The 25,349-nt window shown below is 38.4% G+C and overlaps 1 long non-coding RNA gene across 3 annotated transcripts in view; it reads left to right on the top strand.

Moving 5' to 3' along the window:
- LOC309890423 overlaps positions 1 to 25,349 on the top strand; it is a 57,032-nt gene that overhangs the window by 9,704 nt on the left and 21,979 nt on the right. For 2 of the 3 annotated variants that reach the window (XR_014319418.1, XR_014319419.1), the window contains exons 2-3: positions 5,011 to 5,069; positions 19,331 to 19,390. This is a non-coding gene — a long non-coding RNA (uncharacterized lncRNA). Of the gene's footprint in view, positions 1 to 5,010; positions 5,070 to 16,157; positions 16,243 to 19,330; positions 19,391 to 25,349 lie in introns of all 3 variants that reach the window. The other variant, XR_014319420.1, reaches the window with a different exon arrangement.

The following is a 25,349-nucleotide window of genomic DNA, read 5'->3' as shown; positions in this document are numbered from 1 at the left end:
GAAAGAAAGAAAGAAAGAAAGAAAGAAAGAAAGAAAGAAAGAAAGAAAGAAAGAAAGAAGGAAAGAAAGAAGGAAAGAAAGAAGGAAAGAAAGAAGGAAAGAAAGAAAGAAAGAAAGAAAGAAAGAAAGAAAGAAAGAAAGAAAGAAAGAAAGAAAGAAAGAAAGAAAGAAAGAAAGAAAGAAAGAAGGAAGGAAGGAAGGAAGGAAGGAAGGAAGGAAGGAAGGAAGGAAGGAAGGAAGGAAGGAAAGAAAGAAAGAAAGAAAGAAAGAAAGAAAGAAAGAAAGAAAGAGAGAAAGAAAGAGAGAAAGAAAGAGAGAAAGAAAGAAAGAAAGAAAGAAAGAAAGAAAGAAAGAAAGAAAGAAAGAAAGAAAGAAAGAAAGAAAGAAAGAAAGAAAGAAAGAAAGAAAGAAAGAAAAGATTGGCAAAGAAGTATTTGCCAATCAGCTATGAGAATTTATTTTGGCAACTGAAAAAACAGATAACAAAGTAGATAAGCCCTCCCTGGCACTCTTTCAATCCAATCACATCACAACAAAAATAAAAAGCCAGTAATGAAACTGTGCTGGTACTAAGCCTCCATGCTGGAAAGTCTAAGCATAATTTTAGGGAAATATGGTGGTGTTTTTGTTTTCGTGGTTTTTGTTTGTTTGTTTGTTTCATTTTGTTTTGTTTTGAAACATTTATTCAAAGCACAGTATCATAGAATCATAGAATTATTAAGGTTGGAAAAGATCTCCAAGATCATGGGTTCTAATAGCTGCTTAATTTACAAGAGGTGTTATTATCTACATCCAAAATTATATCTTGAAGGAATACATCACTCTTCATCTTGAGAAGTTTTCAGATTTTTAATATTCAAAACGGGAGACTGAACTTCATTTTCTTATCAGCAGTGGTTTATATTGGGTGCAGGTGGAGTTGCCCTGGTAAGCCACTTGTTTCTTTCTTTCACTGATGGCTGCAGAAGTGGGTGTTATGTGGGCACACAGGGCAGCCAGGCTGACAAAGTCATCCCATTAAGACAGACACCCTACCTAGCTTCTTGTGCATGGAACTGGAACAAAGCAGCACCTGATTTTTCATTTAGAGCTGTAGGTTAATTATCAAGAACTGGAATTTATTCTTTGTCAGTTGAGTTGTAGCTCCTGCTAAGGTAGGGTATAATGCCTACACAGCAGCACACAGCCCCTCTTCCCAGTTGCTGACAGCAGGACACAAAAAACAAGGCTGTACAATTGTGACTGGTAACTCCTTGACCGAATAATGTAATTAGAGTAATTAGAGTGCAGTGAGCAGGTCATATCTGAACAACATACTATTATGAAAAATGACTGACTTTTTTTAAAGCCATGTATAATTTCCAATTTCTTATATAACTCTGCATTGTTCACACAGAAAAAAGAGGAAGCTGAGAACTTCAAAATACGACAGTCCTTAGTACAGGATAGTCAGTCATTTTTGTCTTATTTCAGAGCATTCAGGTCTTAAAAACATTCCTGTTAACTCTGAGACTGATAAACTCCCTTGGTCTCCAACTAGTACTACCCTATATAATATGTATCTCTTAACAGAAGAATTGTGAAGGAAAACAAAACAAAACTTTTTTTTTTTTTGAAGGAAAAAACAAACAAACAAACTGGAAGCATATCTAGTTTTTCACTGAAATTTAACATCCTCATAATCTGACATAATACAATTCATCCAGGCAGTAGCCTACAACAATTTTTTGGCTTGTATCTCTTCCCAAACCAGAAATATTTTAAATCTTCTGGCAAGTCATCATTTGCAGGAAAATCTTGTTTTAGATGAAATATTCAAGTTACAATAAATGCAAACTTTACATTCAAGCCCTCCTTTGGGCTTGGAAAACAGTAAATGTTTATTTTCCTTTTGATCAGTACACAGTGCAGCTGGTAAAAGAAGTTCAGTGTATAGGAGACAGACACCTTGGAGAAGGTGTCTGCCAAGAGTATTTTAAGAGGGCTGCTTATCATGAGCCATTTAGAGGTTTTTCCACTTTGCTCTTTCATAGTCACATTTTGATTTAGATCGAAACACTTCTGCAGGAAATTCTAATTGATTTTCTCTATATAATTTTAAGTCACGGATTTGCAATATTCATACTATTGTCATAAACTTACTATAGTACCTTAATCCATAGTTATGAACAATAAAAATGCACTTTTTTTTTTTGACTTCTACATTACTTACCAGTGGTTTTGAACACTTTTCATTTGTGTGCCTAGAACATGAGCTCTGGAAAGTAAGCTTTTGTATTCCAGGATAGTAATGCAAATTAAATTCACCTCTGGGCAAAGAGATGGCACAGAGGGTATGTGTAATATGAGAACTCATTGTGCATATTAAATATGCCCCTGTGCTAACTCTTAGAGACAAATTTCATCCTCAACAAATGGTACTTGCACAAACTGCACAGTGACACATTAATGACTCCTCATGTGTATTATTATTTATCACTATCCTATTAAGAGGCTGTGTTATTAAACACAGATTCTGTGTTATTAAACATTCTGTGTTATTAAACACAGAAACAACTGGATTTGATGGCAGTGAGAAATTATAAGTTCTCACATGTAGTGGAAATGTGGTAGTTTTAACTTCCAAAAATCGGACTACTGGACTGCTTTGGGTCACTGCCACATAGTATCAGGAAATGCAGTGCAGTCTAAATGAAGTTATTCACTTAAAGCATATTGTAGATTCAGAATGAATATTATAACTCAGAAAAAAAAAAAAAAAAAAAGTTTTGAATTTCATCCACTTTCCTTGAGTTCTGATTTCAGAGCTACCATAAAATGGTACTAACCATTTCAGGAATATAGAATCATAGAATCAGTCACAGAATCCTAGAATTGGAGAACCATACAACAATTTTACTTGGAAGGGACTTTATAAACCATCTAGTTCCAATCCCTCTGCCATTGGCCAGGATGCCTTCTACTAGACCAGGTTGCTCAAAACCCCATCCAACCTGGCCTTGAACACTTCCAGGGATGGGACATCCACAGGTTCTCTGGACAACCTGTTCCACTGCCTTACAACCCTCTCAGTAAAGAGCTTTTTCAAAGTACCTAGTCTAAATCTCCCCTCTTTTAGTTTAAATCCATTACCCCTTGTCCTATCATTTTCTGCCCAAATAAAAAGTTGCTCTTCACCTCCCTCAGCCTGATGGCCACACTTCTTTGGATGCAGGCCAGGATACGATTAGCTTCCTGGGCTGCAAGAACACATTGCTGACTCATCTTCAGTTTTTTATCCAACAACACTCCCAAGTCCTGCTCTGTAGACTGCTCTCATGCCCCAGCCTGCCTTCATTTTTGGGATTTCCCCAGCCCAGGTGCAGGACTTTTCACTTGGCTTTGCTGGACTTCATGAGTTTCGCACAGGCCCACATCTCAAGCCTCTCAAGGTCCCCCTCCTCCTGCATCCCTTCCTTCCTGCACGTCAACCTCATCACTAAGCTTGGGTTGACTGCCAGCTTGCTGAGGGTGCTCTCAATCCCACTGCCCACATCAATAACAGATGTTAATAGCACTGGTAGCAGTGCTAGCCCCTGAGTGAAGGTTGGTGGTGAAGAATGAAGGAGAGCTCTCATTACTGGTATCCATCTGGACATTAAGCTATTGACTGCAAATCTTTGAATGCAAGTATCCAGCCACTTCCTTACCCACTGCATGCTCCAAATGTCATGTCCATGTCTCTCCATTTTAGTGCTTTGCACAAGTTGGGATAGATGATACCAATTGCTCTGCCCCTATCTACCAGTGCTGTAGCCCCATTGTAGAAGGCTACCAAGTTAGTCAGGCATGATTTGCCCTCAGTAGAGCCATGCTGCCTGTCACAAACAACCTCTTTGTTTTCCAATTGCCTTATGTGGATGCCTTCCAGGATGATCAGCTCAATGATCTTGCCAGGCAGAGACGTGAGACTGAGTGGCCTATAGTTCTCTGGGTTTCCTTTTTTTCCTTTTTAAAAATCTATTTTATGTTTTCACTTTTCCAGTCTCTAGAAGCTTCACTGGACTGCCACAACTTTTCAAAGACTATGTATACTGGCTTAGCAACTTTATCCACCATTTCTCTCAGGACCCTCAGATGCATTTTATTGGGCCCCATGGCCTTGTGCACATTCAGGTTCCTTAGGTGGTCTCCAACCTAATCTTCTCCTGTAGTGTGTATTACCTCACCCTCCCAGTCCCTTTCTTCTGATTCTGTGAAATGGGTCCATTGCTGGTGAAGACTGAGGCAAAAAACTTGTTGAGTATCTCAGCCTTCTCCATGTTGGTTGTAGCCAGGTCTTCTGTTTTGCTCATTGGGGTGGGGCAGGGGTACAGTTTCTATTATCATCCTTTGATGTCCTATGTACTTGAAGAAACCCTTCTAATTATTTTTTACATCTTTAGACAAGGTCAGCTGCATCTGTGCTTTGGCTTTCCTGGTCCCCTCCCTTCACTCCTGGGCCATACCCCTATAATCTCCCCAGAACATTTTTCCCTGCCTCCACTGCCTATCCATTTTGTTTTTATATTTTAGTTTGGCTACGAGGTCTTGAATTTGCCAAGATAGTCTCTTCCCTCCGTTGCCCAACTTCTTGCAAGTTGGACCAAGAGCTCTTGTGCCCTAAGAAAAATGTCTTTAAATATCTCCCAGATCTAATTAGCTCCTTTATCTCTGATTGTTCTGCCCTAGAAATGAACCACATTGAACCAACAGTTTGTTTAGAACTTCTTTCCTAGTAACTTATAATGCACACCTTTTGTCTTCCCTTCAGTGTAGTTTTGCATTGACTCCACTCCAAAAGAAAACACGTTCCAGTTTTCCTGTAGATTAGGAAACAAGTTGTGTGAAATAGGGCCTATTGAGAATTCAGATTACATTTAGAATGTTCAGAGTAACTCAAACCTTCTAAAAAGCATATAGGTTTATTTTCTTTATAATACATTATAAAATGTAAACATTCTGAGACTGTTTTTTTTTTTTTTCCCCCAGTGTTTCAGCAGAACAGCAAGCAATGATGCCTCTATCTTACCATGGTTTCTTACTAACAGGTAACATGTCAGAAGTTTTACTTATTTCTCATAATCTGTTACAAAGAAATATTCTTAGTAGATGTATGATAATTAGTATTATAGTATGTGGCACTAGTAATGCATTTCAGAAGTGTTTTAAATTCTGCAAGAAGTTACTTATTTTATATTCTGTCTCTCTTGTAATAAAGCCAAGATTTTGTATAGTTTTGCCAAGGATTTTGGTACTACAATAAGTACACTGAACTCTGTCTAATCTCCTGATTCCTGAGGGAGACTTACTCATATCACAAGCCCATCTCTGTGATGCCAATTACATTCATAAAATTAAAATGCCTGTTACTCCAACTGAACACAGCTGCCAAATAATAAAATTAAGAGTAACATTGTGCATCTGTCAGCCTATTTTGACTTACATACATATTGTGCATATTTTGTCTTTAAGGATGATTTTATACGGTTAAATTGATTTTTTGGCTACTTTTTCTGTTTGGATTGCCCAGCTCTTGTTCAGTTCCATGCTGTTTTCCTCTGAGACTAATGACTTGGTTATTAGGAGCAGAGTGAAGAGTACAAAACAAAAAGAAAAACAAAAATCCTTTATAGGGTACATGGGGTGTCGTGTTTGTATGGGAATTGCCATCAATGTGCAGTGTTGGTATTCATCAATGCACAATGCACATTCCATCAACGTGCAGTGAGGTATTCTGAGCAGAAAATAAATTAACCTTTTAATGGGAACTAATGTAATTCACTGATATTATGCACAAATCTTCAAACTGGCTAAAGAAGCCCTCATGGGTTTTGTGACACCCAAGAAAACCCGAGGAACCCAAGGAAATATAATAAAAGTTTTAGCAATTTAAAAGTTTCTCTCTTTTTTCCCACAAGTTGTCAGAAATTCATTGTGGAATTCCTTAAACTTAAGCCATTAAGTTTACCTGGCAGCACCTCAGTGAGCTTGTTGTTACTCTAATTATTTGCTCTGTGTTGTCTACAGAGTTGTAGCCATATCTGTATTCTGAAGCCAGCATTGTGACCCCTCCTGACCTCACTCAAGGTGATGCTTAGGCACTGAGTTGGTCCCTGCCTTCTGCTGTGTCTTGCTGCACCTTTTAATTATTTATTTCAGCAGTCTTCACATTTTTTTTTTATGTATCCTGAACACCATCCTTGCTTTTACACAAACTTACCTTACTCATATACTCTAGCCACCACCAGCTTACAAGTAAACATGTGGTTGGTCTCTGCTTGTATGAACCCCAAAATTTAGGTTGGCATCATACTCTGCAGCTATGCACTGAACATTCCCCTCGTCCCTGTTGGCTTGAGAAGTCTGCCAAACACTCTTGTCAAACACTCCAGTCAAAAGCAGTAGCTTGCTAACATATGCTATAGCCCCTCCAAAGCTACTTTAGCCTGAAAACCTTGCATAGAGTTAACAGTCTGGTTAGGTGACATGAAAAAGCCAGTATGCACTTTTAACATACTCTCTTGTAGTTTTTTTAAGGTTTCAAGTTTGTTTTCATCTTTTGCTTAGAGATATGCCAAGATAACAGAGGGGTCCAGAAGTACAGTGCTGCAGCTAAGGCTTTTCATCAGATTACAGTTGCGCTGGGGATGAAGGAGCTAATGGACACCAACACAACAGCACTTCTTTCTAACCCATTCATGCTATCTTTAATAATTTTGTTTCTCCTATACAACAATTTAATCCTTAAAATGAATTCTACCGCTCCATCAGGTACCAATTTTATTACAGTTTGCATTTTCATCGTATCTCAGAGACACTAATCTCAATACCACTTGGAGGTCTAGTTCAGTAATGACTAAAAAAATAAATAATACCTGTATCAATGTCAGTAACAATGACAATAATAATAAATTGTAGTAAGGGCATAAATTCTGACATCAAGCTTGCTTTAGTCTGAATGACTTTTTCAACCTATTTAGATATCTGTACCTTGTTTGCTTACACTGCTTATAACCTTAAACTCCAAGAAACCAAAACCACGCCTGACGTTTATTCCATCAACATCGACCTGCCAAGTCACAGTATCACTTTAGTAGAATCTGGCACCAGAATTTGGCTAGTGCTAGATCTTGCTGCTTCTAGGTCTCAATTGTATGTGTTACACACCAAAAGTCACAGAAGCACAGAATGACCGAGGCTGGAAGAGATCTCTGAAGATCACTTAGTCCAACCCCCCTGCTGAGCAGGATCGCCTAGAGCACATTACACAGGATGACAGCCAGGTGGTTTTTGAATATCTCCAGAGAAGGAGACTCCACAACCTCTCTGGGCAGCCTGTGCCAGTGTTCTGTCACCCTCACAGTAAAGTGCCTCCTAATCTTGGGCCTAAACATTCTGTGCTTCAGTTTGTGCCTATTGCCTCTTATCTTGTCGTTAGGCACGACTGAAAAGTGACCAGCTCCATCCTTTCAGCAGCTTCCCCTCAGATATTTATACACATTGATGAGATCTCCCCTCAGTCTTCTCTTGTCCAAGCTAAAATGGTCCAGCTCTCTCAGCCTGTCCTCGTATGACATGTGCTCCAATCCTCTGATCACCTAGTAACTCTCCTCTGGACTTGCTGCTGTAGCTCCATGTCCCTCCTGTGCTGGGGAGTTCAGAACTGGACACAATTCCAGGTGTGGCCTCACCAGGGCTGAGGAGAGGGTAAGGATCACAAGGTCACCTCCCTTGGCCTTATGGCAATACAACAAGTCTTGTATCACTGACTTTATTTACTTTTTTTCCTGTGTTGGTGATTTTTTTTTTTTTTAATATCAAATTAACGAGTACAAAGGGACAATGGATAGATATTTCTGTTAAAAATGGCTCGTTAACAAAAGTGATCAATGTTGGAAATATTTTCCATTTGAGATGTCTTAAGAGTTTTTATTCTAAATTATTACATATTTTTGGATAATCAGAAATAATTAAAGAAATATGTTAAATTGTTAAATGTTAAATTGGTGTTGGTGTCTATCCCCTTTAACATCTTCCTTGGTGATTTAGACAGGGGAATGGAGTGCACCCTCAGTAAGCTTGCAGATGACACCAAGTCATCTAAAATGGATGACTTGGACAAATCCAAGAGGAAGTGTCAATCTGGTGGAGGGTAGGAAGGCACTGCAGAGGGACCTGGACAGGATAGTTTGATGGGCAGAGGCCAATGGGATGAGGTTCAACATGGCTAAGTGCTGGGTCCTGCACTTTGGCCACAACAACCCCATGCAATGCTATAGGCTTGGGGCAGAGTGGCTGGAAAGCTGTGCTGAGGAAAAACATCTGGGGGTGTTGGTCAATGCACATCTGAATATGAGCTGTCAGGGATGGCCAAGAGCATCCTTTGCCAGCTGGCCAGGATGGCCAAGAGCATCCTGGCTTGTATCAGGAACACTGTAGCCAGCAGGAGCAGGGAGGTGGTTGTCCCCCTGTACTCGGCTCTGGTGAGGCCACACCTCAAGTACTGTGTTCAGTTTTGGGTCCCTAGCTACAAGAAGGACATTGAGGCCCTGGAGTGTGTCCAGAGAAGGGCTACGAAGCTGATGAAGAGCCTGGAACTTAAGTTCTGTGAGGAGTGACTGAGGGAACTGGGGTTGTTTAGTCTGGAGAAGAGGAGTCTCATGGGAGACCTTATTGTTCTCTGCAGGTACCTGAAAGGAAGGTGAGAGGAGATGGAGGTTTTGTAATGAAAGATCAAATTACAGTCACTTGTATTTACCTTAATTGCTAATGGCCACATGCTTGGTAATGGAGACAGGAGACAAGGCTACTCAGATTTTTCTTCTGTTTAGCAGAGTGTGGTTAATTTTTCATTCACGATACTGTAGAAATAATAATAATAATAAAGTAGAAATCTAGTTACTAAATATTATTCTTCAAGTACATTGCAGGTATTATCTGCAGAAGACTCTGAATTTATGTCTGGCAGCAGTACAGGACCTGGAGATATATATTGTCCATGCAGTTAATCTTGAATATGTTTCAGTTAGAATGTTCAAGTTCTCTGTGTACTCTTTCTTACCTGCAGTGATGTGGAAAACTGAAGATTTTTTATCGCTTGTATATACATTAATTAAGAACTTGAATCTCTTATAAAAGTGTATCAAAATATTCAGAAATCTCATAAGGCTGTTATGATTCTATATTCTTTCTTGACTGTCACTATTTCCTAAGCACATTGTCCTCACACTAAGAAGGAAAAGCATGAAGACAGTCCATTAATTTTGTCCATTAACTTTGAGAATATTTTTCAATCCTTGTACCACTTTTTCAAATATGAAATTCTCTTATCATGCTACTTGCAGTCTGTGAAGATTTCAGATTGGGTGCTTTAAGGTAAATGCTTAATTCTTCACCATTACAACATTGAGAAACAGAGAACCAAAGCTCATTTGCAGGTCTCAGTTGTTCTCCACAGTAAAGCCTGTGTCTGACGAGTTCCACATTTTGCATAATTTTCTTTCTAGCACAAAATGTACAAATGAGACTCGAAGCTTCCTGAAATAGAGACATGATTTATATCTTCTCAGAAAGCAAAAATTGTGATGGGATTTCAATTAAAGGATCCCATAAAAAAAAAAAAAAAAAAAAAAAAAAAAAAGTGGAAAACCATCCTGCCTAGGCTGAAACACAATTGGTGACTATCTCACCATGATGTAATGACAATCATGAAAGCAGGTCTTACCCTGCAAGCAGTTTCAGTTTTACAGTATCTGCAGTAGAGGGGAGAACAATGCTTGTTAGAATAGGGATGGGCCCCAACAACTGTCTCATATATTTAAGCTGAACACCAGTTGGGGGATAGGAAAGGAGAAAACATGGACCATATTAAAGGAATATTGTAAAAAAACAATAAATGCAAAATTGCAGTATTGCATAGTTAGCAGTTCTTTACTGAATGGGATGCAGCTGCAAGGATCATTAATCCTCTTTAATTCTTTGCCAATCTTGGTGTTACAGAAGCAGTGGGAGTAGTGCTACTGGAAGCTGAATGTGGATATTAATTTTCCTTTTGTAATTTCCTGTTTCATTTGTATTCAGTAGACTACAGTTGCATACAAAAGAGGAAATGAGACTTCAACAAGATATAAAACAAACAATGATATATATATTTATAAAAGAGATAAAATAGCTCATAAACACAAAGAACTGCCTGAACCTCACTCACTTTTTTATCTCTATTAGAAATGTCTCAGATTTACATAATTTCAAAACAAATATTTTTCTTTCCTGTATGTATGTCCTTTCTGGTTCTCAAAATGCCAGAAAGCCATCAATAGATTCTTTTCTCTTTTTTACTCTCCCTGCTAGTAAGGGAGAGTATCCCTATCCTCTAATAAGCACAATGACATTTATATCAACACATCCTCCAGGTCTTCCTTTTCAGTTAATCTACAGTTCCCTCTAGGACTCAACAGGCATATTCTATTTTTGCTATAATTTAAAAAGTGACTCTGGATACCTCAAATAGGACTGAGTAGTTCTGTAATCTTTCTTTTAATCTTTTGTCTTTGATGACTACAAATCATCAGGTTCAGATGCCGAATTACTTTAAATTAAACTTTTTTTCCTAGGACTGAGGTTTGACATGAATATATCAATGACACCTTATTGTCTACAGCTCTGACAGCAATCTGGTCCAAAATCTGCAGTTCCCAGACAAACTACTCACCAAGTGTTGAGTAAGGGATGCTACTATGCAAAGTTGTAGAACCTCGTAGATGTAGCTGAGACTAAGATGGCTTTGGAAGATTAAGGAATTTATGTCAATATAAACAAGCAAACAACAACAAAAACAAAAACCTGGACAAGTCTGAAAGTTTTTTTCCAGATTTTCAAAACATTTGTCCTTGCTACTTGTCTCTGGAGCGGTCTGTCCCCATGCGCCTGAAGATGAGCCTGCATGGAAGAATACCGGCCTGGCTGAACAGAGAGTTGTAGCAAGAGTTTAGGAAAAAAAAGAGGGTTTATGATCTTTGGAAAAGAGGTCAGGCCACTCAGAAGGATTACAAGGATGTTGTAAGGATGTGTAGGGACAAAATTAGAAAGGCCAAAGCTCATCTGGAGCTCAATCTAGCTATTGCTTTTAAAGACAACAGAAAATGTTTTCATAAACACATCAGCATGAAAAGGAGGACTAAGGAGAATCTCCATCCTTTGCTTGATGCGGGGGGAAACTTAGTGATGAGTGATGAGGAGAAGGCTGAGGTGCTTAATGCCTTCTTTGCCTCAGTCTTTAGCAGCAAAACCAGTTGTTCTCTGGATACCCAGTACCCTAAACTGGTGGAAGGGGATGGGGAGCAGGATGTGGTCCTCACAATCCATGAGGAAATGGCTGGCGACCTGCTACAGCACTTAGATGTACACAAGTTGATGGGGCCATATGGGGTCCACCCGAAAGTACTGAGAGAACCGGTGCAAGAACTGGCCAAGCCACTTTCCATCATTAATCAGCAGTCCTGGCTCTCAGGAGAGGTCCCAGTCGACTGGCGGCTAGCAAATGTGATGCCCATCTACAAGAAGGGCCAGAAGGTAGACCCAGGAAACTATAGGCCTGTTAGTTTGACCTCAGTGCCAGGAAAGCTCATGGAGCAGATCCTCCTGAGAGTCATCGCGCAGCACTTGCAGGGCAAGCAGGCGATCAGGCCCAGTCAGCATGGGTTTATGAAAGGCAGGTCCTGCTTGACGAACCTGATCTCCTTCTATGACAAAGTGACGCGCTGGGTGGACGAGGGAAAGGCTGTGGATGTGGTCTACCTTGACTTCAGCAAGGCTTTCGATACCGTCTCCCACAGCATTCTCCTCAAGAAACTGGCTGCTCTTGGCTTGGACTGGCGTATGCTTTGTTGGATTAGAAACTGGCTGGGTAACCAGGCCCAAAGAGTTGTGGTGAATGGAGTTAAATCCAGCTGGAGGCTGGTCACTAGTGGAGTCCCCCAGGGCTCAGTACTAGGGCCAGTTCCCTTTAATATCTTTATCGATGATCTGGATGAGGGGATTGAGTGCACCCTCAGTAAGTTTGCAGATGACCAAATTAGTACCAAGTTAGGTACGTTTGTCGATCTGCTCAAGGGCAGGAAGGCTCTGCAGGAGGATCTGGATAGGCTGTACCGATGGACTGAGGCCAACTGTAAGAAGTTCAACAAGGCCAAGTGCCGGGTCCTGCACCTGGGATGCAATAACCCCAAGCACAGCTACAGGCTGAGAGATGAGTGGTTAGAAACATGCCAGACAGAGAAGTACCCGGGAGTATTGGTGGATAGTCGGCTGAATATGAGCCAGCAGTGTGCTCAGGTGGCCAAGAAGGCCAACAGCATCCTGGCTTGTATAAGAAGCAGTGTGGCCAGCAAGGCTAGGGAAGTGATTGTCCCCCTGTACTCAGCTCTTGTGAGGCCTCACCTCGAGTACTGTGTTCAGTTTTTGGCCCCTCACTACAGGAAGGACATGGAGGTGCTCGAGCGAGTCCAAAGAAGGACAACAAAGCTGGTGAGGGGTCTGGAGAACAAGTCTTATGAGGAGCAGCTGAGGGAGCTGGGCTTGTTCAGCCTGGAGAAAAGGAGGAGAGACATATGGAGTGTCCTTAGAGGCAGGTTATTCATGCATCTTCTTCAGACAGCTGGCAAACTCCCTTCAGTATGCCTCATCTCACAAACCCAGATATGTAGGAAACCTAACCTGATTCTAAATGCAGATATTACAGATGGCATAGTTGTTTGGAAGAGTCTTTCTCAAATGTTTTTACCATGTGTTTTCTACTAAATATCTCTAATATATTTTATACAAATAACAGTTATTACTGGTATTTCACATGATGTGCTTATGCATATTGGCTATTCTTACCTAGTAAGAAGAATCTACACGGGATTCATTTTAGGATTATTTAAAACTAATGCTTTAATTTTTTCATATCTGGCCTTCAGACCAGGACTTTCAGCAGGAAAATTTCTGTCAAATGGGCAGGAAGATACCGGGAATATTGACTTGACTTTGGGAATGTAGGCTTGTGGAAATGGAAGCAATTAATAAAGTTCAATAAAAAAACTGAAATAAAGGAAGAGTTGAAACATCACTCTCCGACAGTTCTGTCATATTTTAAACATGTTTTTGAATATGAAACAAATCCAAGACCATAGCTCAACAAGGCATCCATTTAATTAGATATTTCCTGTGTGGGCAGAATATATTGTAATGGCTTTGACGAGTAGGCCTTTCCCAGATTCACATAACAGAGATATTGATAAATAATAAAGATAACTAAGAATTAAAGAAGTTTTTACTTTAAATCAACCTGAAGAATTAATTGAAGAGGCAGTTTTTTGAGTACATTTCTTCTCATGCTTAGTGCTTACTTGAAATAACATATTGTTTTATATCATGGATCCAAGATCTTGGCTTGGTATCAACTCCTCAGCTTTTCTTCGAGTCACAATGGTTTCCACCATATGGAAGAACTTCTTCTTATACATCTTTGACTAATAATAATAATAAGATTTTTGCTTTAATTTCATCCTGAGTTCAAAAATCTGTAATCTATTCTTTGTAACAACTGTGTGCATAGTTTCAAGAACTGTATTGACACCATTCCACCAAAACAGATGTTATCAAATTTTCAGATGAAAAGGAGATATTTTTGACCAAGATGTGAAATATTTAATATAAAATACAAAAGGGCAAAGTTTAATTTGTTCTCAAGCTTCAACTGAAACATAAACCAGTTAATTTTATTTGAAATCCCAAAGGCTTCAAAGAACATTTTCAATTAAGTTTCCTCACATTATTTTGCAGGCTCATGAGATCTGAACATTTAATTGTTTTGCCTGCCCTGAGTTTTGAGTTTTGTCTTTCATTGATCCCTAAAATACAGCTGTTCATTTCACTGCTACAAAAAGCAGGTAAGTATGCCTAGGTTAATGGGGTTGGTCAAGAAATATTAAAATGAATGATACTATGTTAGAAAACTAAGGGGAACAGGAAAAAAAAAAATCTTCTCCAGGTGAGACCACCTCCAATTATGAGCACTTACATATGTTTTTTAGGTCCTCATTTGTGTGGTGAAAAAAAAAAAAAAAAAGAAAAAGAAAAAAAAAAAAGCTGGCTTAAATTATTCGTTAGTGTCATCAGAATAAATAGACTAATTGTTGGACAATGCAGTGAAACATTAGAAGGTTGAATGCAGAATTACACAAAGAAACTTTCATTCATAAGTGTAAAGTATTTTAATTTGAACAGCTTTGGTAATGAGCAAATTTTCAAAAGTTTACATATCGTTTATTTTCTGTAACCGTAAAGAAGTATTCATCTTCATGCAAACTATTTTGGAAATTCTGGTATTAACTTTTTCTTTCTTTTATCCACTTATGAATATCAACCCACTACAGCAGCTATTACACCTTGCCCTCTTCCTCCCAATGTTCTCAGAAGTAGCTCAGCAGGATTGTGCATTTTCATGAATGTTCTTCTCTCTTTCATTTTCACAAAAGAAAAATGGAAATATAGAAACTCTATAATTATTTTGTGCCAACTGTAGCAAAGCTGAAAAAAAAAATAAAATCTTTGTAATCTAAAGCACTTTCTTCCAAGTGTGAAAACTGTTAATAGTGACTCCCTGTAGCTAACAGCAGTTTAAGCGCTGGAGCAGAATATTAAACAGTGGTTTCTCTTTGTAAAATGTGAAGCTCTTTCTTCAGTCCACAAAGCTAGTACTACTCTACCTGTCACCAGCTGTCTCCTATATAGTGTCTGAAACAGTAAGCAAATACAGAGGTGTCAAAATGGACTTGCAGTTACAAATGATGATTTATTTTTCTCTTAATGAGGAAAAGAACAATAAAATCTCTTACAAAACCCCAAGTGGGGGAACAAGTAGAGTAAACGCTGAGTTACCCTACTTTGTACATGAACTCTATTTTTCCATGATGGCATATCACCCACTTCAGTGAAACAACTTTCAGTGCCAGCATCCATGTTCCTGTGAAGGAGTCAGTGGCAGGGCAGGGAAAAGTTTTGACTTCTTATGCGTCCTGGCATTTTACAGGTTGTTCTAAGAAAACAAGCTCTTATTGCCTTCTGGGCAGGTAATAAACAAACTAACATAAAGACAACTTTTTGGTCATTTTTTTCTTCTTTATTTTATTTTATTTTATTTTATTTTATTTTATTTTATTTTATTTTATTTTATTTTATTTTATTTTATTTTATTTTATTTTATTTTATTTTATTTTATTTTATTCTCATCATTTACCTCTTCACTATTCTCTGTTGAAACAAATATGGTATGCTAAAAGCATCAGGTAAGTTAATGTTGGTTTAAAAGACCTCTTGCTACTGTGCTATGCAGAATAGAAATATATTTTGAAAATTTTTGGAGCACTTTTAACTAATTTTCCCATTAGATCATGCTGTGAGTAACTAACAGACCAAAATAGCTTCCAGCTTGCTCCTGAATATGATGAAAGAGGTCTCTGCCAACCTAGATGATTCTGTGATTCTGTGAAAATTGTTAGGTTTGTTTCCCTATCTTAAATCCCAGATGAAGACTAGTTAAGCCAGACTTAAGAATCTGTCCTCATATGTGAGGGAACTGTACACTATGGCTTCTGAAATAGCCACAATGAAAGGCTATAGTGCTCTTTTAGAGTTTCCTTTCTTTTTTCTTCATGCATACATCTAATTGCTAGACTTGCAAGTTTGATTAAGAAAAACCTTTTGCTATGAAAGTCATCTACATTTATCATAACAGAGGAAATAATTATTGATATTTTCCTTTCTTCTGTGAACTCAGAAAGAAAAATGAAGACCAAGACAAAAAAAATTGCGGAGTTGTCATTTTCTATGAACCATACAGAAGCATTGTAGATAACCAGTTGTAACAGAGAACAAAGTCAGTAAATCATTTCATTTTTGTTATTAAGTTTAAATGTGTAGTTAACGGCTTTACTAAGACAATCAAACAAATCATAATGAATAATATATTCATCTAATTGTAGTTCATATGTTGCTTATGAAATATTTGAAAACAGATCCTGAAATTCATCAATGCTTTTTATGTGAATAATTGACAAGATATACTTACCATAATTTATTGTGTCATGATTTAGGATGAAAACTTCAGAATTCTCTGTGTTTGGTTACAGTGCAGAGTAAGACTTGAGTAAGATGCTGAATGTTCTCGAAGAGTCTAAGGTATTTATTTTTTTCCCTTGGAGAAGTTTTTGATGGCATTTTCATGACTTGGTTGCTTTCTTCTACCCAGCAGTAGAGATGAGTTTCCCTCAGAAAAAACTGACTTAGCTCCAAGGACTATTATTACAAAGGAATCTGAAAGACTGGGAAGCCATTTAAGAAGTAATAAAAACTTTTCCATTACCATTACAGTGAATTATACAAAAAGCATAGGCTGTTGTTATTAGGAGGCTGGATATTACCCGTGGAGACAGGTAGGCTTAGCTATGTCAACTGAACAATATTAGAAGTGAAGGATGTACAAACACTGCTAAAGAAGACAGCCATACAATGCATTACAGCACTGATTGCTGTGATTATCCACAGAATTTCATTGTTAGTCCCCTCACTGGCTCTCTTTTGAACCACTCCAATGGGGTACTACCAAGATAAATCTGTTCCAAAAGTGGTGAGCCCAAAAGCAACATCAACACTAGCTTCTGCATAATAACTACTTGATTTTTGCAACACAGGTCTGTATTTGTCACTCTTACATTCAGTGGCATAGAAATAACCAGACAGAGAGCTGCCCAAAGGTAAGAGGTCAGGAGATACTCTTTTTCACCTAACCTCTGTGTTCACCCTACTGTGCAAGCTTGCTCCTGCACCTTTTTTTTTTTTTTTTTTAAAAACACTTTTAGATCTACAGATGACAAGGGCTATGTAAGTGCTAAATGTTGATTAATTACTGTTATTACAAGCATCACAAGGTTGGCATGCTGGGCCAGTTCAGTGTGAGGGCCCTAAACAAAATCAATGAAAGATCAGTGGGAACTGGCATTGGTTCCTGCAGAGTGCTGTACTACTATACAGAAAATGGTTTATTTTTCCCCTCTTTAAAAGCTAATTGCTCTTCGTTATTGTTTAACATCATGTAATTGAAGTAGCTGCAAAGAAGGAAAAATAGTTGTTCTTTTTGGATCGGGTTGTAAATATCCATTAGAAAGTACCTAATGTGAAATCGTGACTACAGAGGGAAGTAGAAAAACCCCAAGGGCACCATATTCCCTTCTTAGAGAGCTTGATCTTCCTACTTGCAAATTAACATAATTAGAGTTACACATCCCTATATTGTAAGGAGACTAGCATCCCAACTACAAAATACTACAGTGCAAATGCAGTTGCTGACACTGCTGTATGACATGGCAGTACCTTCCCATCTGTTGAACCAGAACTGAATTCCTAATGGCAGGCAATAAAAAAAGACAAGAAAGTTTAAGATATAACTTTTTATTTTACCAAGTTGCAGTTCTGACGTAACTGGAGAGAGGTGCAGAATAGAAAAGAGGAGACATAATCAAAGGACTTATACATACTGTATATTTATACATACAAAACAGTCATAAATACAAATAACAGTTCATTGCATAATCTTTCAATAAAACAGAATTGTGCTAAATATATCTATAATGACAGTTTCCTTGCTGTCTCTGATTGCAGAGGCTTTTGTTCTTTTATAGATATCAGCTTGATGAAGAACTGTTTTGCTTTAGATAGTATCTAGACTATGGCTGTCAGAGCAACAGCTGAAGGTGAGAACTTGCAGAAATTATTACTAGCAGTTATGGATCAAATCAACATATCCCAAAGTGTAATGATCTGTAGATGCAGAGCTCTCATAACTAAATAGTATTTTGGTCAAGATTATAAGGACAGAAAAAATAAATTTGTCTTAAAAGGTCAGTTTTGTGTTTGAAAAGGCTAAATTGAAAAAAGGAGATATTTAGGATCTTAAAAATTGCTACCAAGAAAGCTGTTAAGGCTGGTTGCATATGCTAAAAGTGCAACCAAATAAAACAGAGAGCATACACTGATGATAAAGAAAAAAAAGTTTCCTCAGAATAAATAAGACGGGGACAAAGGGAAGTAGCAGATTGGTTGAGGTGCCAAGAAGCAACCACATTTTTAGACCAGTAAAAATCTTTATTAAAATTCTTTGTTATGCAGTTGCTGCAACTGGAGTTTTCATTCCAGTCCTATGGACTATGTGTGTTATCCTGAATTTTTCTGAACTGCAATTTGTATTGTCCACCAAGAATCATACACAACCCTTACACTTCCATACTGAAAATATCTGCCTTTAAAGTGTGATGACTATGTAGGAATTCAGTTCGAGAATACTACAGACAGGAGGATTAGGCAGGACACAGTTTTAGTTTCTCTTGAGTAAACACAAAGCCAATAAAAGTAATAGTGTCTCTAACAGTCTAATGAAGATTCTTTATGCATAAGGTTAATAAGAAAATGAACGTTTTTCTTTTTTTTGCTTTAAAAAGCAGCTGTATGAATTGCACGTAAGGTGGCTCCTGTCTTCTGCTTTTTAACAGATACTGACTTGAATCCCTTATATCAGGATAGATAAAAGAGCAATTTAAAAAACAACTCAGATGTTTCATTTTATCTTCCTTTTTTCTTTCATAAGCAAATACGACTTTTAACAAATGTGTGACATTCAATATTTCATTTGCTGTCTGTCATTCTTCCTTCTAGTTTTTGTTTGCCATTGGACATTTACTACAGCACCATGATGCCAGTTTCATTCTTTGTTACAGCATGGTTTATTCTGCTTAAGCACGGTCCATTCTGGCTAGATTTTTATCATCAGTTTATTATCATTACAGGCTGCTATGAGTATCTGCTTTGATTACAAAACTGCTTTCTCTTTGCCACGTGGCTTCTCTAAACATTGATTCTAGATATTATTTCATGTCAGAAATAAACATTTACTTCATTTGCCCACCATTCTCTTGTGTTATACAGGGATATTTTCGTGTGATGGAATATTTATTCAGTGCTTCACTGTTCCTGTTTCTGTTGTGTTTGCCACTTGTTAAACCTGTGAAACTGTCTTGATATTCTTGATATATCTATATAGATAATTGATGTATAATGTGCCACACATACATAGTGCTGAAACATGGTTTAAGCTTAAGCTACGGCATCTTACAGTTGTCATAAAGAATAAAAGAATTAACATTTATGTTACCAAAAAAAAAAAAAATCTGAACACTGTATTCCAAAATTTAATTTGGCCTAGTATTTTTTCTAGGGAATGGCCTGAGGCTGCAGAGTTATGATCTGAAAATTTAATTTGGAGACATCGCTAAAGGTATGTTTAATCTCTGTCTAACTGTAAAGCTCTCTCATGTACAAATTGCTTTGATTTTATTACACAGATCATGACAACAGCTGAGGTCAGCAGAGGTAGTAACTGGATGTCTACAGCAAGAGAGTGTGATCTAATTCCTTCCCCAAGGAACAGTGGAAATACAGTCTGGAGGCCAATCATTTTGATTGGTGTGGGCATTTTTCCAAGCACAAGAAAAGTTTTGAAATACTAGGGGCTAGATGCAAGGAGGCAGGAGATTAGAAGATAAATGGTCTTTGTGTAACCTTCAGGCTATTGGGGGTCTTGTGATCAAATGTTGCTCTGGACATGTTGAATTAACTTCATCCTGAATTACAGGACACTGAACCCCAGGTAAGAAGATGGAATGTATTATACAAACTCTTCCTTTCCCTTTGCACATATTCTCTCTCTTTTTAACACTTTTTTTTTTTTTTTTTTTTTTTTTTTTTAATGAAATAGCATAATATAAATTCAACAGACCCTCTAAAGCAGAGTTCTCTCTCTTGTTTGGAAGTAGAATTAAGGCAAACAGTACACACATGGCTTGAAACCATACTACTTGCTTCTACCAGAAGGCAGGGTTACTGAGAGAAGGGGACTACCAAAAACAAAACTTCAAACAGTATCTCAGTAAGAAGGCACCACAGAACTCAAAGGGGAACTATGAGGTGAGGAGGAACTATGAGGCAATAAAGTTATTATATAAAAACTGAATAGCACTGCCTCTACTTGCTACATTTTAAAAGAAATTTGAAGCACAATCTCCTTTAAAAGGCCTCTCTCTCTATTGGAACATCTGTAGCTGTCAGATCTGAAAGGGATGGAGGCATTCAAGCTCCTGAAGGGGATGGAAGGCTAGTCAAATATCAGTAAGTGAGCACTAAATGAATCTGCAGTTTCAGTCATATGCAGCCTTGTGCTGCTGAGGGAAGTTTGGCAAGTGTGGGCATGGAAGTGATGAGAAGGGCTGAGAACATGGAGATGCCCATTACTAGACTTGTGAATATGGCTGAGAAACTCTTGGTCTGAACCCAAAGCCTAAGCAGGAAGCTAGAGAAGCTTCACACGAGTATGTGTGAGAGAAGCAAATCGCTTAAAAATGGGATCATCTGAGAAGCAGTCCTTGTTGGAGACAGATTTTAGCTGCTACCACCCTGATGCTGGACAGCTATGGCCAACTGGTTTGGAAGCTGGGTGGCTCATTTGGCATGGTTAGAGGCAGAGTATGTGTTACAGTCACGGTAGTTTGGCATAGATTCAGTCATTAATGTAGATTCTGCACAAGAGTTGGCTTCAACTTGGCCAGCCTGTGTGCAGGTGGAATAGAAGGATTTCTCTGCCTGCACTTGTCCATTACAAGATCAATTTCTAAAGAGTTACAAATAGCAAGTGGAAGACAAAGGAGTCTGAAAGTGGTGCAGGGAAGCAATGAAAATGATAGTAAATGTAAATAGCATGCAGAACAGGAGAAATAATCATAGCTCTCCTGCTCATTAGTTTTCTTTGTCTTTTGCTAGAGATTACTTTAACATTTTTATAGAATGATTTGCATAAAAATTATAAATGGCTAGAGTATTTCCATTTGGTCTTTTATTTGAAAATATAGCTTGGTTCATTATTAAGTTATATGGCAAGAATGTGTTTTCAGAACTTTGGAAAACAACTATTTTCCTTCAGAGTAAGAAGTCTCTGAGAGTGACAATATGATTCATTACTTTAACTAATATGAAAATACTGATTCTTACGCCTTTTGAAACAAGAAAGTAGGACAGAGATGTTTCTTGGGCCCAGAATACATGTGATCGTCAGACAAGGTCTAATCCACTACTTAAAGTGCTATCAGATTCTGAATATGTACTACTGGTTTAAAAAAAAAAAAAAGAGTTTTGTACAATTAAATTTGTGCTATTGCCAAGCAGTAGGAAAGCAGCTGGGGTTGATCACCGATCATTTGATAAAAGTTCTTCTATTATTCACCTCATTTTTGCTGCCCTTCTCTAGCTTAATGTTTTGACATGCACCCAGCAGATTTGTGCCATTTTACCACATCACTAGTTAGACTTAGACTTGATTTCCATATGTCACATCAGCATCTAGTAATTACTCATTGTTATTTATGGCAAGGAGTTGCATTACTTACTAACACCCACATACTGGGAATAAATACCTCTGAGTACAGTTTAAACCATGCAGTTAAGGGCAACCCAAATTTTCATTTGGGAAGCTAAGTATATGGGGATTTCAGAAGTCATTTTCTTGATCCCCTAGCTTCTTTGCAACTGTTGTTAGCTTTCCCATCCTCAGATTTAGACGTCTCTCATCAGGCCCTCTTTCCTGAAGAAATCTATTAGAAATGATGCAGTTGCAGATATCATTAGAGTCGACCTTCTCATTTAAAGCTAATAGCTATAAAGATATCTTCTAAATTTGTTTGATGTTTTTACCATATACACCATGATAGATATTTTAACCATGTGAGCTGGATTTATGAAGCAGCAATAGCAGTCTGTGTTAAATTCTCCTCTGTTTCCAGTGTAATGGGAAGAGCCTATGAACTAACAAACTCACAAAAATAGTGGAATTGTAGAATAGTAGATACTACTTGGTACTCCTCTGTTGCCAGCTATTACATTTGTCTGATCTGCTTCTTGCAGAAGACAAGGAATCCCTTCACAGACATCAGAAGCCCTTCCTGTTTTTTTTCCTGCAGTTTTTTATTTTTGTTTCACATTTGAGAGGAAATGTAGCATTCTGCTGGTATCTGATAAACTGAATATGTATATGTCTTCCTTTCATTATAACCAATTACGAAGTTTTTTTTCCTATTTTTTTTGGGTAAACTGTCATGTTGAGAACTGTTGTATTGTAGTTGTATTAAAATAGGTGGCTAAGATATTCATTGCAAGCACCAAAGAGCCCATGGTCTTCTGTTTGTTAGGACTAAGACCGACCATGTCACTGGCAGCTGAAGCTCTCATTTTTTGTTACCTGAACTTTGCAGTTGGGATTTGTTAACTTTAAAAGAAAATACTGTTCTGTGCCATCCACTGAAAAGCAATGAGAAAAACAGCTCTGGTTCAACATGGGACCTAAACATCTGCTTGGTACTAAACATTCAGTAATTCCACTGACTACAGTGAAGGTATTTGTGTGTTTTAAGTTAAAAACCTTTCAAATGCTTTTCTGAGTGGGACACATCTTTTAAACTGATCTGACTCAAATGCCATCAATATAGCAACAGCTCTGGAGATCTTTATGATTAAGCTTTATTGAAGAAAAAGACCTAACTGTACCAGCCTGTTCCTTGTCCTTATTTTCAGTTCAATAAACTTAGCATATCACTTAGCACAGTACTTCCCAAGACTTCTGACACCATTATGGTGTTTTGTTTAGTTAGAACCACTTTCTGAATTTACAAAGTTCAGTTGTTGCCCACATGTCTTTCTATAAAATCCTGCAAAGGATTAAGTGATTTTAATGTGCTTGTAATCTCTCTGTAACTGGAAAAATTATCTTCATTGCTGCCAAAACCAGGTAAGTGATTAGGCTTTACCCTTCAAGGTTGTCATGCTGTTGCAGAGCATCCTACAGCTGCAGAATCCAGCAGCTTTCACAGGGACTTCAGGCAGAATAATTCATGCATGCCATATGCTATCTTTGCTCAGAAGTAGAATTTTTGGCACTGGGTACATTGTTTTCTTTCTTTAATGTCAGCTTCCCCCACTCCACACACATATAAATCCCAGGATGTCTGAGGGCAACCCCTGCCTCAGTGACATTTAAAGAGGACAAGACAGAAGAAATTAATGGAAGATTGCAGCAGTTTAAATATGCATGTGCTTATTCCAGGCGTGTGATAGTTACTTAGGCTTCTTGAACTGAATAGAATTCTCAGACTTTCACTCATCCACTGACTGATGCTGGGAATGACTCTGAAGTCTGAACTACCCCAGAGATTAGGGTTTGTTATTTGATATCCAAATATAAAAACAAAGTTCATGAGACTTCGACCTGGAAGTGGCTAAGAAGAGGATTATTCTGAGTGCTGTAACTACTGGTCTGCTCTAAGCTGATTAAAAGCTACTCTTGGTTTAGTGCAAAAAGTAAAGCAAAGTAAAGCAGTAGAACAGAAAGGCATAGGATTTTTTCTAGTGCAACAGTGAGTGGTCCAGGACTAATGGTCACATCGCACTATGGAATGCAGGAGTGGACTTAGGTGGTGTCTTGCCTTTTCAGGTTGTAAACTGGTAAAAAAAAATAAAATAATATTATTTACTGTCTATTTCCACTGTGTTCCTTTACTCTCTCTTGAGCCAATGAATCTTTTATAAGAAGGCTGTGTTCATCCCAAGTATAACAATAGCTTTCTTGTTTACAGCTACTATGGGGAATCATGTTTGAAGAGGAGCTAGAAGTCAGGTTTTGCAACAAAAAGGGGAAACTCATTTATAAGCACAAACTCTCCAAAATATGAATGTCTCCAGGCATGCCCCAGCCTGTCTCCTCTTGCAAACTCTTTACTCATTGAACCAAAACTTGTAAGAAACACGGTGGTTCTCCATAGTGAGTACTATTGGTAATCAGGTGGAGAAGAGGAAAGCATGGAAGACATTCAACCAATGGCTTCCCATTTAAGATCCCATTCCCTGTGGCACTCAAAGCTGCTAATAACAGGAACTGTTTAGTTACTAGATACATTTTTTAAATTTGGAAAGTTATTCAGACCATAACCATGTAGTTATGCAACAGCCCTGAAATGACTACTGTAAAAATAGCACTTATCAGTATTTATTAATTTCTTCATAACTAAATAAACAATTGTTTGGTTTTATACCATTGCTTGCTACAACAACTCTTATAATTTGCATGCAGTGATCATAATATAATCTCACAAAAATCCAGTTCCACCTAAATTGATGTGCTGTACTGCTCAGTGACCAGCATAATTCATTTACTGCCATTTGCTTCCTCTGGAATATGTTAGGGCTGGCTGGAAACTGGAGACATGAGTTCCAGAAACACTTGGACATCTGTTTCATAGAACCATTAAATCACAGAATGGCTCAGGTTGGAAGGCACCTTAAAGATCATCTACTTTCACCCCCCCTGCCATGTGCAGGGACACCTCCCAGCAGACCAGGTTGCCCAAAGAACCATACAACCTGGCCTTGAACAGTTACAGGAATGGGTCATCCACAGCTTCTCTGGGCAGCCTGTGCCAGGGCCTCACCACACTCAGAGTGAAGAATTTCTTCCTGTTGGATCTAAACCTACCCTCTCTTAGTTTAAAATTATTACTCTTTGTCCTATTGTTACACTCTCTGATAGTCTCTCTCCCCAAAAAAGTCTCCTCCCATTGTTACCTTTCATTGTCTTCATTTACTTACAATGGGAGATCAGCTCTCTCCTATCACTTGTGTGTGTGTGATCACAAGACCCTGTTTACCAGAGGCTTCTATGAAATTACACCAGCATGAAATGCATGCAAAAGGAGATTCAGGTTGAAATTTCACAATGCAGAGACATTGGTCTAAGAAACAGTCCATCTGTCTGTCTACCCCACTCCAAAGCTGAGACATTCCTCCATCCTGCTCTTCTCACCACGTGCCTGTTCCTGTGGTCCAGCCTGTACCAGTCTCAGCAAACAAACTGGGAAGTGCTTCTTGTGCTGAGCTCCCTGGCTCACTGAGGGGCCTGACGTGTACCAGAGCGCACAAGACAGGAAGACCACACAGCTGGTGGGAAGGAGGGAGGAAGGAAGGGAGAGAGGGAGTCAGCAGGGAAGAGGAAGCCAGGCGTGCCTCTCCGGTGGCAGCAAGCTGTTGGACTGGCTCAGGTCCATGTGAAACCTCATCCTCAAGACCTTGCACTGTGTTTATTTGAAACAGTAGGGTCCCAAAGTGGGAACAGTACACAGTGTGCATCAAAAGAGCCCTCA

This window comes from Aythya marila, assembly GCF_965140915.1.
Source record: "Aythya marila genome assembly, chromosome: Z".
In the NCBI taxonomy this organism is placed as follows: Eukaryota; Metazoa; Chordata; class Aves; order Anseriformes; family Anatidae; genus Aythya; species Aythya marila.
Note: the sequence above shows the minus strand (reverse complement) of the source record. Positions and strands in the feature narration are given on the sequence as shown.